Source organism: Zingiber officinale, chromosome 8B (assembly GCF_018446385.1).
Source record: "Zingiber officinale cultivar Zhangliang chromosome 8B, Zo_v1.1, whole genome shotgun sequence".
NCBI classification, from domain to species: Eukaryota; Viridiplantae; Streptophyta; class Magnoliopsida; order Zingiberales; family Zingiberaceae; genus Zingiber; species Zingiber officinale.
Genome location: NC_056001.1, coordinates 13,542,854 through 13,559,487, shown reverse-complemented (window position 1 = coordinate 13,559,487; position 16,634 = coordinate 13,542,854). Strand labels below are relative to the sequence as shown.

The 16,634-nt window shown below is 42.2% G+C and overlaps 1 long non-coding RNA gene across 3 annotated transcripts; it reads right to left on the bottom strand.

Moving 5' to 3' along the window:
• Positions 1 to 14,030: 14,030 nt before the first annotated feature.
• Positions 14,031 to 16,335, bottom strand: LOC122016670. 3 transcript variants are annotated; one of them, XR_006121167.1, is made up of 4 exons: positions 15,828 to 16,335; positions 15,584 to 15,630; positions 15,358 to 15,421; positions 14,031 to 14,266 (listed from the first exon to the last, which is right to left on the bottom strand). It is a non-coding gene; the product is annotated as an uncharacterized LOC122016670 (long non-coding RNA). The 3 variants fall into 3 exon arrangements; XR_006121165.1 differs by having other exon boundaries at positions 15,584 to 15,744; positions 15,828 to 16,329; XR_006121166.1 differs by lacking the exon at positions 15,584 to 15,630.
• Positions 16,336 to 16,634: the final 299 nt, after the last annotated feature.

The window sequence follows — 16,634 nt, the reverse complement described above, 5'->3', positions numbered from 1 at the left end:
TGTAAAAGTCGTTGGATGCAAGTGGATCTACAAAAGGAAAAGAGGGGCAGACGGGAAGGTAGAAACCTTCAAAGCTAGGCTTGTTGCGAAAGGGTACACTCAGAAAGAGGGAATCGATTATGAGGAGACCTTTTCACCGGTGGCCATGCTTAAGTCTATCCGGATACTCTTATCCATTGCTGCTCATATGGATTATGAGATTTGGCAAATGGATGTCAAGACAGCTTTCCTTAATGGAAGTCTTGAAGAGAACATCCATATGAAGCAACCAGAAGGGTTCATTGAAAAAGGCAAAGAGCATCTAGTGTGCAAGCTCAATCGGTCCATTTATGGACTAAAGCAAGCTTCAAGATCTTGGAACATCCGGTTTAATGAAGTAATCTAGTCATATGGATTTATTCAAAGTCCGGATGAGTCTTGTGTATATAAGAAGTGTAACGGAAACGTGGTGGTATTTCTTGTACTATACGTAGATGATATTTTGTTAATTGGCAACAATGTCAAGGTATTATCAGACGTAAGGTATGGTTGTCCAAACAATTTGATATGAAGGACTTAGGAGATTGTGCACACATTCTTGGGATCAAAATTATAAGGGATCGTAAGAAAAGAATGTTGTGTCTGTCCCAAGCTTCATATATAGATACAATCCTTGCTCGTTTTAGCATGCAGGATTCCAAGAAAGGTTTCTTACCTTTTAGACATGGAGTAGCTCTATCTAAAGAGATGTCTCCAAAGACGTCGAAAGAGATAGAGGACATGAAAGCAGTTCCTTATGCTTCGGCTGTAGGAAGCCTAATGTTAGGGGTGTCAATTCGGGTGGGTCGGGTTGAGTTTTTTTTTTTTTTTTTAACCCAACCCGAACCCGACCCGAACCCGAGTTCAACCCAAAACACCTAAACCCGAACCCGAACCCGACCAACCCGATCAACCCGAACCCGACCCATATAACCCGAAAATCCGATTCAAAACGACTTTTTTGGGCTATTTTCCCTATAATTCTTCACTTTTATCTCAATACTCCATCATTATCATACAAATATACATAAAAACATCTAAATTTTTAAAATAAAATTTGATTTAACCCCAAAAAAACTCACAAAACCCTATATTTAAGTCAACCCGGGTCAACCCGGGTCAACCCGAACCCGACCCGACCCAACCCGAAAATTTTTTACTCTACAACCCGAACCCGACCCGAACCCGAAAATTCCCAACCCGAACCTGATTTTTTTCGGGTCGACTCGGGTTGGGTCGTCGGGTCAGGTTCATTTTTGACACCCCTACCTAATGTATGCAATGCTATGTACGAGACCTGATATCTGTTTTGTCGTGGGCATGGTCAGCAGATATCAGAGTAACCCTGGACAAGGACATTGGACTGCGGTAAAGCATATATTAAAGTACCTAAGAAGGACTAGAGATTATATGCTAGTTTACCAAGCAGACGATCTGCTCCCTGTGGGTTACACGGATTCAGATTTCCAATCAGATAGGGATAACAGTAAGTCTACATCAGGCTATGTGTTTACTTAAGGAGGTGGAGCCATTTCATGGAGGAGTGTTAAGCAGAAATGCGTTTCGGATTCAACCATGGAAAGTAGTAGCAGCCTCTGAGGCAGCTAAAGAAGCAGTATGGCTCAGGAACTTTCTAATGGACTTAGATGTGATTCCTGGTTTGCCCAAAATCATCACAATTTATTGTGATAATAGCGGTGCAGTTGCAAACTCGAAGGAACCACGAGCTCATAAGGCAAGTAAACATATAGAGCGCAAGTACCACCTGATACGAGATATCGTGAAGCGAGGAGAAGTTGTCATCGCCAAGATTACATCAGCAGATAACCTGGCAGATCCTTTGACTAAGGCCCTTCCGACGAAAGCTTTCGATCGGCATGTGGAAGGAATGAGAATCAGATGTATGGTAGAAGATATGGCAGCTTAGTCATTAGTATAAGTGGGAGATTGTTGGAGTGTATACTGAAAGCCTAAACTTTTGTAAACATTTGTTTTGAATAGAGAATCACATTTGGTCAAATTATTTACATTTGTTTGTAGTTGTTCAATTAATTTATATTGTAGATAACATAGCATGTGGTGTCACATGCAGAAGATAATGTTATCAGTACCTTATAAATTATAAACAGTAGCTCACGACCAAAATGGAAAGGAACAAATCATTAGAAGGTCGTAGTGTAATTAGGTATCAGTTTATCTTAACTGTATAATTACACTAGTACACTTAGAGTGTATTGAGTAGGACCATTTGAGGTTGTTTCTTTTATACTGACTTTATAAATGAACAAAAACCTCAGTTATTATGGAAGTGTGTGCTCTTAATCCTAACATAATAACAAACATATATATTTGATATTTATTTCTTTAATTTATCAATGGGTGAGATTTAGTTCGATGAATCAATAAGCCCGATAAGTTGGGAAATGATATCACTTATAGTGTGTGTTGTTGATTATAGAAGGAAACTGTGTCCTAGAGATACTAGGTTGATAATGTCCCCAAGAGGAGCTCATAAGGATTGTCATGTTAAACCCTGCAGGTGGACTTAGTCCGACATGACGATAAGGTTGAGTGGTACTACTCTTGGACTTAGATATTAATTAAATGAGTTGTCAGTAACTCACTTAATTAGTGGACATTCGATATCTTAAATACAGGGAGACTAACATGCTCATAATAAGAAAGAGCCCAAAAATGTAATTTGGGATTGGTGCGGTAGTTCAATGATAGTTCTCTAGTGGAATGAATTATTATTGATAAAATTAAGTTGTGTGTTCGGGGCGAACACGGGATGCTTAATTTTATCGGGAGACCAAAACCAATTCCTCCTCTCGGTCCCTATCGTAGCCTCTTATTTGTAGAGTTCTATACCCACCTTCTATACCCACCCAATAGGGGCCGGCCAAGCTAGCTTGGGAAACAAGCTAGGGCCGGCCTAGGTATAAAATTGGGTGGCCGGCCCTAGCTTGAACCCAAGCTAGTGGGGGTCGGCCAAATTAAATTAAAAAGGAATTTTAATTTTAATTTTTATTATGTGGAAGAAATAATTTATTAAAGAGAATTTAAATTAAAATATCTCTCTTATAAAAGATCTACAAAAGATTAAAGAAAGAGATTAGATCTCTTTCCTTATTTGTAGATTGGTGAGATATTTTATTTTCTCTTTAAAATTATTCATATATTGGTAAAATTAAAATTATAGAAATTTCCTTTTATCAACCATGAAGAGATTTTGAAGAGAAATTTTATTTTTTTTAAATTTCCGGAAACAAATTAGGAAGTTTTAATTGTTGATTGAAACTTGTCCAATTTGTTCTTCATGATATGGTCGGCCACTTGAATTCAATTGGGGAAATTTTATTTTATTTTTCTCAATTAAATCATGTTAAGAAATTAAGAAAATTTTATTGTAATTAAATTTCCTAATTTGCCTAGGCCAAGGAATATAAAAGAAGGGGTGAGGGTGCCTTCATGAGATACAACATCTATTATTTCTCTCCCTCTTTTGTTCCTTGGTGTGGCCGGCCATCCTCTCCCTCTCTTCCTCTTGTGGTGGCCGAATCTCCCTCTTCCATTGGAGCTCTTGTGGTGGCCGGATACTACTCGGAGAAGAAGAAGAAGAAGAAGGAGAAAAAGCTAGCATCTCTTGGAGCTTGGTTAGTGTTTTGATTTTCTTCCTTGGTGAAGCTTCTTCTTTGTTGGCCGAACCTAGCTAGGAGGAGAAGAAGGTGATTGGTGGTTTCTCGTCTCGGAAGATCGTTGCCCACACAACGTCCGAGGTTAGAAGAGGAATACGGTAGAAGATCAAGAGGTTTTTCTACAAGGTATAACTAGTAATTTTTCTTTCCGCATCATACTAGTTATTTATGGAAATAATACCAAATACAAGAGGCTTACGATTCTAGTGTTTCGAATTTGTTTTCGACATAGTGTTCTTTTGTTTTTTTTTCCTTGTGATTTGATTGTTCTTTTTGGTTAACCTAAAGTTATTTTAGGAAATTAAATATTAGCTTTCCATAAAAGGTTTTGTCTAGTCGGTGGTGGTTGCTCCCATATCCAAGAAGGTCATGTGCCTCGCCATGTCAGTACTGGGAACCAATTATGGAAATTAATATTTAATGGAATTAATAACTTAAGGTGATTTGGGTCGAACGTGTTAAGTTCCGCAGGAGATCCAAATCTAAACCTAAAAGAATAAATAGATTAAGTTTTGGATCAAAAGTGTTAAGTTCCGCAGGCGATCCAAAATTTAATTTAAAAAAACACATGGTAGCTAGGAAAAGGTTCAGACCTTTGTACAAAATTTTTGTACAGTGGAACCTCTAGGTTTTCCGAGTAGCAACCAACAGCCTGATAGCTGTTGTTGTATGCAAATTCTGCTAGACTCAGATATTTGCACCAACTTCCTTTGAAATCTAGGGCACATGCTCGGAGCATATCTTCGAGTATCTGATTTACTCGCTCCGTCTGTCCATCTGTCTGCGGATGGAAAGCTGTGCTGAACTTTAACTTCGTGCCCAATGCCGACTGTACACACTCCCAAAAGTGTGATGTGAACCTACTGTCCCTGTCTGAAATAATGGTTTGTGGGACTCCAAGTAGTCTAACGATCTCCTTGAGATACAACTGAGCTAGTTGTTCCATGGAGTAGGATATCCTGATAGCTAAGAAGTGGGCTGATTTAGTCAATCTGTCGACTATTACCCAGATGGTATCGAAACCATTCGTGGTTCGGGGTAGTCCCACTATGAAATCCATAGAAATGTCTTCTCACTTCCATTCGGGTATCTGAATGGGCTGCAAAACTCCTCCTGGTCTCTGATGTTCTGCCTTAACCCTCTGACAAGTTAGGCAGGTGCTGACATATCGAGCGATGTCTCTCTTCATCCCAGGCCACCAAAAGCGTTTCTTCAGGTCCTGGTACATTTTGGTGGAGCCAGGATGCATCGCATAGGGAGTCTTGTGAGCCTCATCTAAAATATTCCTTTTGAGTTCTTCTTGATCTGGAACACATAATCTGTCACCAAAATACAACACCCTGCTAGCGGACACTCTGAATTCTCCACTTTCTGTTCCTGCTAATCCTTGCTTGATTTTCTGAATTTCAGGATCCTGCTCCTGAGCTGTCTGGATGTCACCAAGCAAGGTAGACTCTAATGTCATAGTAGAGAGTTGTCCGACTATGAGTTCGAGACCGAAATCTGTGATCTCTTTCTGTAGGGGCGGTGACATGGCTGCTAAAGATAACAAGGTAGCACTGGACTTTCTGCTAAGTGCATCTGCTACCCTATTTGCTTTTCCTGGATGGTAGAGGATGTCTATGTCGTAGTCTTTAACCAGTTCTTGCCATCTGCGCTGTCGCATATTCAGATCCTTCTGAGTGAAGAAGTACTTCAGACTCTGATGATCTGTATACACTCTGCACTGAGCTCCATACAAGTAATATCTCCAAATTTTGAGAGCGAAGACTACTGCTACAAGCTCAAGGTCATGAGTAGGATAGTTCTTCTCATAATCCTTGAGTTGTCTGGAGGCGTAGGCGATTACCTTGCCGTCTTGCATCAACACTGCTCCTAGTCCCAACTTAGAGGCATCACTATAAATGTCAAAGCTGTCTGCGTTCTCTGGTAGAGTCAGAATAGGTGCAATGGTCAATCTCCTTTTCAGCTCACTGAAACTGTTCTCACAGTCCTCTGTCCACTGATACTTTCTGTTCTTTCTGGTAAGAGCTGTCAGTGGGGAGGCTATCCTGGAGAAGTCCTCTACGAATTTTCTGTAGTAACCTGCTAATCCCAGAAAGCTTCTGATCTCACTGGCATTCTTGGGTCTTTTCCAATTACTCACAGCTTCTATCTTACTGGGGTTTACCATAATACCATCCTTTGAGATGATGTGACCCAGGAAGGACACCTGATCCAACCAAAATTCGCATTTCATGAACTTGACATACAACTGATTCTGCTGGAGGGTCTGCAGTACTATTCTCAGGTGCTCTGCGTGTTCTTCCTGAGTTCCTGAATAGATAAGAATGTCATCGATGAATACGATAACGAACTTATCTAAGTATTCTCTGAATACTCTGTTCATGAGGTCCATGAAAGTAGCTAGAGCATTTGTCACACCAAAGGGCATGACTACGAACTCGTAATGTCCGTATCTAGTCCTGAATGCTGTCTTGGGTATATCCCCTTCTTTGACCTTCACCTGATGATAACCTGATCTGAGGTCTATCTTAGAGAACACTGCTGCTCCCTTTAGCTGATCGAACAGATCATCAATTCTGGGAAGAGGATACCTGTTCTTGATGGTGACTTGGTTCAATGCTCTGTAATCTATGCACAGGCGCATGCTTCCGTCCTTCTTCTTCACGAACAATACAGGCGCTCCCCATGGTGAGTGACTAGGGCGTATGAAGCCTTTGTCAAGCAGCTCCTGTAGTTGCTCATGAAGTTCCTTCAGTTCTGCTGGAGCCATGCGGTACGATGCTTTGGAAATAGGATTTGTACCGGGAAGGAGCTCTATCTCAAATTCAATCTCCCTGTCTGGTGCTAGTCCTGGTAACTCTTCAGGGAAGACTGCTGGGTAGTCACACACGACTCGGACCTCTGTTAGTTGTTGGTCCTTGTCCTGACTAGCATTGACTACGTGTGCTAAAAATCCCGTACATCCTGTATCCATTAATTTCTGTGCTTTTAGAGCTAAGAGAAACTTCTTGGCCTTTCTCTTTGGTTCTCCGACGAACTCGAACTGTGCTTCTGCTTCAGGTTGGAATACGACTTTCTGCTTACGGCATTCTATTGAGGCACCGTATTTGATCAGGAAGTCCATTCCAAAGATGACGTCATAGTCAGTCATGTTTAGCACTATCAGATCACAAAAGAGTTCTCTGTCTGCTATAATGACTGGCACTGCTCTGAGCCAGTGCGTGGATGCCATAATTTCTCCTGAAGGTAGCGTTGTCAGAAACTGACTACTGAGTACCTCTGGAGGTATTGCTAACTTCTCAGCAAATGCCCTGGATATATATGAATGGGTCGCCCCAATATCGAATAAGACAGTTGTACTTTGTTGTAAAATACTAATCTGACCTGTAACAATTGTCGAGGCATTTGCTACGTCCTCTCTGGTCAGTGAGTAGATCCGTGCATTTGTCGTAGCTGGAGGGGCTTCTAGTCTGCCCTGGCTGATGAGGGGACCATCTAAAGCGGCATGCATCTGATGCAACTGTGCTGGCTTGGCTTCGTACTGGATCGACTGTGGTGGAGGAAAGTTGGCCTTGTTCGGACACTGCTTGGCCATGTGCCCTTCTTGTCCACACTCAAAGCATCCTCGTGTGCCCTTACGACAAATTCCAGGGTGAAATTTCCCACAAGTAGCACACTTTGGATAACTGGGCTGTTTGCTAGCTGGTCCTCCTTTTGGGTAACTCCCTGGTTTGCGCTTGTTGCTGGAGTTCCCTTTCCAGTTGGAGCTGTGGCCCTGTTGTTTCTGAGTACCTGAGCCTCCTTGCCCTTTCGACTCTGAGAGAACTTGCTTCTGCTGCTTGATACTGTTCTGGTAGTGCTCAGTGGTCAGAGCACTGCTAATTAGTTCTTCAGTGGTTTGCGGCCTATGAACGCCACCAGCCACGTTCATTGCTATTTCCGGCCTCAGCATCTTGAGCATCAACCGGATTCGTTCTTTTTCTGTGCTGACTAGTTCGGGGCATAGACGAGTCAGTCTATTGAATTTCTTCACGGCTTCCTCAACTGATAGATTGCCCTGGCGAAACTCAGTGAACTCATCGTAGTGGCGGTTTATGACCCGCATGTGAAAGAACTCCTCAAAGAATTCCTTCTCGAAGTCGGCCCATGTCATCTGGTTCACTGGGCGCTTCATTCTAATTCTCTCCCACCACATACGTGCATCTCCTGTCAGACAGAAGGAGGCGCACTTCACATTCTCATGTTCTGTCCAGTCCAGAAGCTCCATCGTACTCTCCAGTGTTTTGAACCAGGCTTGAGCATCCCATGGTTCACTGGTGCCTGAGAAGTTCTCGGGCTTGACTCTCTGCCACTGGATCAGATAGGCTTCTCTCTTTGCCTCTGCTGAGACTCTTTGGTCTTGTGGGTGGGGAACCTCTAAGACTCTTGGCGTTGCTAAGTTTGGTTCAGGGGTGGGGTATTCTCTGATTAGCCTTTAAGGTGGCTATCTCCTGTTATTCGGTTAGGCTGCATGACCCACTAATCTTGTAAGGTGGGGAGGCAGGCTGCCTCGTCTTTGAGGCTCGATGGTGTGCCCTTCTAGCTGGGCGTCCTCGTGCCATACTAGAGACATAGAGAACATACATAACTAATACAATCATAATTGCATATCTATGGTTATCATGTTAGGTACTATCATAAATAAACATGCTTCATTTACTTCTAGCATGAAAACAGGAAACATAAATAAGGTGAGAGATGTTCTTACTTGGAAGCTGCAGGTTCAATGATGATGTGTGTGTAGGAAGTATGGAAGCTGCTCTGATACCACTCTGTAACGACCCGCCTTCTACTAACTAGGTTGTGAGGCCGATCGTCACATTAATCTGTGCTAGCTATTCCATGACCATCATTAAATCTAAGTGCGGAAGCTGTACTAATTAAAATGTTGCTAAACTACTAATATTTCTTGATTCTATACATGCTAAGGGGTGTAATCTAACTATTCATGTCATATTTTACCTCCCCCATGGTCAAGGAACTGAACTAAAGGCTTCCCAGCAAATTTCAGACCTCCCAATCGATCCACAGATCGATTGGAATGGTTGAATCGATCCAGTGATCGATTCAGCCGGCTACTGTATGCGGGACTTGGGTTGGATCGATCCAGTAATCGATCCAGCATGCTACTGTGCTGGCCAATCTATCCAGTGATCGATCCCAGAGCTTTCTGTTCGCGGCAGAATTCGCTGGATCGATCGGCTGATCGATCCAGAGGCCTACTGTTCGCGAGACAAGTTGCCCAGTCGATCCCTCGATCGATTGGAAACTCTCGAATCGATCAACTGATCTATTCGAGTTTCTGATTTTGTGCAAAAGGTCTGATTTCAGCACTGCTTCGTGCCTCAATCACATTACAAGGTCTAAACTAAATGCCAAACATTCTAACATCACAAAAAAATTAGTGTTCTAAACATGATAGGATGCATAATTAACTAATTCATGACACTTAACATACGAAGGTGCAAAATGACAAAATGCTAAAAGGTTCTAATGCTTAAACACAAGCTTGCTGAAATTCCCTAAGATCTCTATTCCAAGTTCCATCCACACACATCTTCGTAGCATTGCCCTCCAGCCTCCGCTAGTCCATTTTTCCTTTACCTTTATCTGCAGTATAAGGAAAAAGTATCTGTAAGCTTGAGAGCTTAGTAATAAATCATCTACCTCACTAAAACATGCAAGCGATGCAATTCATGGTTTCAAAACATGCTATTTGAAAAGAACATACTGAATATGCTAAACATGGCATACTGAAATCACTACACATGAATACTAAAACATGGCATACAGGTTCATAAGATGTGGAAATCAAAATCGATCATCAGACTATCACATGCCTCCATAAGGAAACTAAACAGAGCATGGACTGAACTAAGCTGATGCTAAACTATTGCTAGAGTTGTACTACTTTCACATAGCTATTTTGTGAGGTTCTGAAAACTAATTACATAATAAGTGAAAATACATAATCATGCTGCTGTTCGGGCCCAGCAACTGTACTTTGCTGTGCGCGCATCCCTAACTAGACCCGGGTTTGCAAGTCCCGAATTTAGTAGGGTTACTAGGTTAGCTGAACCTAGGGACGACTATGGGAGCCCAACCCAATGGATATATAATCCAGTACAGTGCCACTGAGAAAGTAAAATACTGAACATAAGCTAATAATTCTTGTCTTGCTTTTACTATGTTGTCTAAACCTAGAACTAGGTTATCTAACCTAGAGGCGACTGTGGGAGCCCACCCATTGGACATCTAGTCCTGTAAAAGCTGGAGCAAGACTAAATAAGCTATAAAATGCTTCTATTGCATTTATCTAAGTTACTAAAATGCCTAAGTTGCATTTTTCTGTGCTAAACATTTAATCGAACACTTGGTATGCGCTAATTCGCATCCTTTGTGTCGATAGTCTACATATTACTAAACTAAGACATGGAATTCACACGAAAGCTACTTATACTGCAGGTGAGGGATTTCTTACCTCCTGTTCGGATTTTCTTACGATTCTAATCGCTAGATTTCCGGAGGAGACGATCCTTTCGACGATCTTCTCGCGTCTATGCGTTCATCTCGCGGAGGGGAGCGTCCTCGTGTCGAAGTCGTCGCCGGAAAGTGCCCTTGGGCGGAACCCTAGCCTTCCTTGTGGTGTGGCGCCGAGAGAGGAAGAAAAGAGAGATGGGCGGCGGTGAGGTTTTGAGGAGAGGAAAATCACGATCCCAATAACCCTTCACTTAATTATTTCTTATTTATATTAAGTGATCTAATTCGCCCCAACTCCAACTTAAATAAAATTGATTCTCTTTCCTTTCAGCACGGCCCTGCTGGGTTCACTTGGTTACTAGAGTCACCCTATAAGACATAGAGTTCACTAGGTCCCGGGTTCAATTCCCGCGTAGGCTATTTTCGTTCTCTATTTATTTTTGCTACTTCCGCTATTCTAAAAATTCCATAAAAATATCCTAAAATTCCAGAAAAATCATAGAATATTTCTAAAATAATTTTGAGAATTTTCGGGCGTTACAGACTCAATAACAATTTTTCAATGATCGCTATTCACCCCCTCCCCCTCCCTCCTCTAGTGTTCTTTTCGATCCAACAAGTGCAGAGTAGGCACCGCTTTGATTTGGTGCAACCACCAATCAGGCAAAGGGGATGAAAATTTTTGTTTTCTTATTTTCGATTTTTAAGTTTTTCGACATAATCCAAATTGATACAATTACTTCTTTGGAAATATTTAAAGAAAAAGAAAATAAATATTTAAAAAAAGTAAACATTTTCTCGTTTAAATAGGGTAGTTTAAACAGGCTTTCCCCAAGCCTAATAATTTATCCCCTTAACATATGTCATACGAGCTCCGATGAAATCCCAAAAAATTCCTAAAACTTCCTAAAAAAATCCAATAAGATTATTTTCTCAAATAACCTTATTATTTAATTATTATTATTTGGGTACCGTATTTTACATTCTCCGCGACTAATAAAATTGGTCCCAAAATTTTCATTATTTACCATCAATAAGTACTAGCAATCAATAAACCATATAAATGTTGAACAGAAAACTAACCCACATACCTCAAGTAAAAAAGATGAGGATATCGAGCTCGGATCGTATCCTCAAGCTCCCAGGTAGCCTCCTCGTCAAAATGGTTCTGCCATCTGATTTTAACCTGTCGGATAGTCTTGTTCCACAACTGACGCTCCTTGTGGTCCAGAATTCGTATCAGAATCTCCTCGTAGGTAACGTCAGACTGAATGAGAACTGATATATCTGACAGAACATGTGTCGGGTTAGGTACGTATCTCCTCAACATGGACACATGGAATACATCGTGAATGTCTGGTAGAGCCAGTGGTAGTGCTAGACGGTAAGTTACCGCTCCAATCCTCTCCAAGATCTGGAAAGGCCCAATGTATCGTGGAGCTAGTTTACCTTGGAGGTCAAATCTCTTCACCCCTTTCGTGGGTGAGACTCTCAAAAATATATAGTCGCCAGTAGAGAACTCCAGGGGTCTACGTCTCCGATCAGCATAACTCTTCTGGCAGTTCTGCGCCTCTGACATCCTCCATCTGATAGTGCGGACCAACTCTGCCTCCTGCTGAGCTCTCTGAGGTCCTAGCAGCTGGGTCTCCTCAACCTCCTCCTAGAGGGTGGGCGTCCGACAGGATCACCATACAACGCTTCAAACAGTGTCATCTGGATAGTCAAATGATAACTGTTGTTGTAGGCGAACTCTACTAATGGCAAGTGGTCCTCCCAGCTGCCTCCGAAATCCATAACGCAAGACCTCAGCAAGTCCTCTAATGTTTGGATGGTTCGCTCTGACTGTCCATCTGTCTACGGATGAAATGTTGTACTGAAATGGAGCTGTGTGCCCAAGGCCTGCTGCAGACTCTGCCAGAAACAGGACGTGAACCGTGGGTCTCTATCCGATATAATGCTCAAAGGAACACCATGCAATCTGATGATCTCTTGACAATACAGCTCTGCCAATCGATCCAGAGAATCGGTCTTCCGAATCGCTAAAAAGTGTACGGATTTAATTAATCGGTCAACGATTACCCAAATCGCGTCATGACCTCGTCGTGTCTTAAGCAATCCCACCACAAAATCCATGGTGATGTGCTCTCATTTCCACTCCAGAATGGAAATCCTCTTAAGTAAACCAGTAGGTCTCTGGTGCTCAGCCTTCACCTACTGACAGACTAGACATCTAGCTACAAATTTCGCGATGTCTTTCTTCATGCTATTCCACCAATAGGAACGCCTCAAATTTCGATACATGCGAGTTCCGCCTGGATAGATCGCAAACCGAGAGCGATGAGCCTCCTGAAGTAGCTCCTCCAAAATCATGTGAGATTGAGGTACGTATAATCTGCCTTGAAAATAAAGAATAGTCTCGTCATCTCTGGTGAACTCTGTCTGCTACCCGGAAGCTATCTAGCAGCCAATGGAATATAAGTGTTGATCACCAGCCTGGGCCTCTCGGATCCGCATCCTGATCGACGACTAAGCAACCATGGTAACCAGAATACCATGTTCTGTCTGTCCCTGCTCCTCAAGGTCCAACTCGGAGAAACCCTGAATCAAGTTTGTGACCAGAACTCAGTGGCATACTAAAGTCCCTCTGGACTTCCGGCTAAGTGCATCGGCAACTACATTAGCTTTCCTTGGGTGATAACTAATGGTACAATTATAATCCTTCAGGAACTCCATCCATCTCCTCTGTCGGAGATTGAGTTCTTTTTGAGTGAAAAGATATCTGAGACTCTTATGATTACTGAGAATCTCAAATGTAATGTCATATAGATGATGTCGCCAAATCTTCAAAGGAAAGGTAATGACGGCCAGCTTCAAATCATGTACTGGGTAGTTCTTCTCATACTCCTTCAACTGACGAGAAGCATAGGAGGCTATCCTGTCATGCTGCATCAGCCGGAGTAAGTACCGCTGGTGGCACTGCTGGCAAAACATAGGTAGGAGCGGCTGGTACTGCTGGTGCGGGTGCCAATGCCGAGTCTACAGTAGCAGCCACAGGTGGAGGTGGTGCCAGATACGCAGTAGGCACGCCTGGAGGAGGTACCGGATATACCGCAAGTGGTACCGTTGGGGGTACTGTGAATACTGTAGGAGTGGGTACGACGGATACGGTTGAGGTAGGTACCTTTAAAACCATCGGAGTCTGAGAGCCCAACGCACCCGCAGTACCATGTGGAATCTATCCCTGACTGACAGGCTCGATCCTGGCATACCTCTCTCGTGACTCTGTCGCCAGAGATGCCAACACCCTCTTGCGTGGTCGTCCTACATCACGTCTCGGCGCGGGAACTCATGTATATCGCTTCATATCTATTAAAATTATTACTCTGGTATTAATACAGTACTAAAATTATAAAATTAATCATTTTATCTATTTGTCGTCTGGAGATGTTCCGTCGCTACCAAGTCCCCAATTATGACCTCGTCAAAGAATAACTCAGAATTCTAAAACATGAAAATCGACGAAAATCCATATAAATCCGAAAAATACCTAGATTAACTCGAAAAACCTAGCTTTGATACCAAATAAATTGTCACGCCCCAGGGAGTCCCTACCGATAAAATTTTGACAATATCTCCCCTGTACGGGTGACAATTTAGAACCTGACTAAATAACCCTTAAGGCCTCTCAATCCTCGGCCAACACGGCCGAAACATATACAATACAATAAATGAATATTCCATGCAGTTTATAATAAATCAACCTCTGGCTGACTACACAACAAATCACAACACGCAGTTTATTATAAAATCTACTCCACTACTCGAGGAAAACACAACCCACAACGGAAAACCATCACAATGGAAAACAAGGGTAGTAGACCAAAACTCGATATAAAATTCATGAGTACAAGATATACACATCACACGCATGTAGATCACAAAACAAGGAAACAAAGTCTGAAAGTAGAAAACCATATCTACACGAGGTGGGGGACTAGCGACTTGAACCTCTTGACAGCCTTAACCTGAAATAGAAATAAAACAATGGGATGAGTTCAACAACTCAGCGGGTATCAAGCTGACATGCATAGTAAGATATATCTAACTGTAATAATCATGGAGTACAGTCTCCTGATCCATAACAGGAAATGCGAAAACTGAACAAGCAAAGAATTGTACTCACTAAGACCTCTTATTCGGATATAAGGGTCATCAGACCAAACACATAATGTCTCCTGTATGCATGTCAATCATATGCAACCACAAAAATACAGCATCCAAAATGCAACAATCACAAGCAATAAATGCAATCCATGAATATGATGCAAATATGCTAATCACCCCTGACGCCAGTCAGCCACTTCACACACGATGGTAAGGTCGAGTGGGTAGGACTGTGACAACTGTGTAATCTGCCATCACTACTCCTGAATGACCGAGTGGACAGGATACTGTCAGAGTACACCTATCCTCCTACCCCAAACAGAGTGGGGAAGTCAAAGCTCTCATCTCCCTGTGTCATAGTCAAGAGGAGGGATCCCTTGCCGCTACCACACTGCAGTCAACAATATTCATGAGCGGACCAGCGGAGCCTGACAGAGCAAAACTGTCATACACCCTGCTTGATAAACTACTAATCCATGAGTCATTGTGTATGTAGATCATGTAACTGGCAATGTACTCAACAACAATGGAGCTGACAATCGCTCAGCATGCAATCATACAAAATGGTGCATGACACTAAGCATGTAAATCATAAAAATACCAACCTCCTCATAATGTGTACCAAAAAGGAAACCAAGTCCATAACAATGATCTAGGTACACATGCCAAGTAATAAACTAGGCACACATGCCAGGTAGTAAACTAGGTACACATGTCAAGTATATCTAGTAGCTAGACCTGTATCCGACAATGCATTGTATGTCACTACATAAGTACACAATGCAAGAATCAAGAGGATCTAAACATAAATGCTTAACAGATCAAAGTATGGGCATACTACGGATATCAAGTAGTGACATACCAAGCAGATATGAACATAACTATACTACTAGTTATAACCTACTAAGCATATCAGAATAACAATATCAAAAGATAAGTCAAAGGTACCTACCTAAAAAATGGAGATAGTATCTGAAATAAACTTCACGTCGTGATCCTCTCCCCAAATCAATGTCCTGCATCACATATGTAACTTATCTAATTACATACGTTGTATATAGCTAAATCACATTCCGAAACAAATAGCTAATCCCACATTATTGATTAACCTTGGTTATGTTTCCTTTATTAATCAAAACAGGCCTAACCCATCAGTAACTTTTATGCTAACAACTTACCCCAAATAAGCGACATCTCTGCTAACTCTCAGTTGAAGAAGGTGCGACTGGAGGTTACAACCGAAGTAAAGTTAGGTGAAGCTTCTACGCTTTATGTCAAGTACCATAAATCAATACTTAATGGACGAAATTCAACAGGGTTGTAGTGTTATAGGTTGGGTCTGCATCCCATATGCAGATATGGTGATTACCATGGCCGACAATTGAACGGAAGGAATAATAGAAATAGAAAAGCACATCATACCTTCCTATGGTTGAAAGAGTGGCGACCGATGGCTGAGTTGGGCTCGGACGGAGACAGAGACGGTTGTGGATCCAAAACTAGGTCACGACCGAAGGAAAGATGAAGACTTGTAGCCAGAATGGGGCCAACGACAACGCCTATGCTTTGGCGTCGACCCACAGTAGCCGATGGTGAAGAGGAACAACTAGGGCACGAGGCCAGCCGTCAATCGACGTCGGCGACACGTCGGGAAAGAAGATGGTGCTTGGCTTCTAGCGACTGGTGTCGGGTCGTGGCGGTCAGCTTCGGCCTGCGACGACCTATTGTGGGTCCGTGGTGGTCCGCAGCGGCACACAGGGAGATCGGAAGGGGGGGTCGGCATGAGGTGGAGAAGGATGGAAGGGCGACGATGCAAGGGAGAGGGATAGGTTTTGTACTCGTGGGAGAAGAGGAAACGAGGGTGGCGCCATCGGGTTGGGGGAAGGCGATCGGGTTTCGGGGAAGATGAAGAGCTCGACATCGAGTGAGGGCACGGGTAAAGAAAAAAGAAAAAGAAATTAAATATTTAAATAAATTAAATATTTTCTCGTTCAAATAAGGTAGTTTAAATAGGTTTCCCCCTAACTCAATAATTTATCCTCTTAATATACGCATATGAGCTCCGATTAAATCTTAGAAAATTTCTAAAAATTCATAAAAATCCAATAAGATTATTTTTCTCAAATAACCTTATTATTTAATTATTATTATTTAGGTATCATATTTTACAACTGCAGCTTCATCCTCCTCTTCAATAGAGGACTTCTAGATTTACTGAAGCATTGTTGG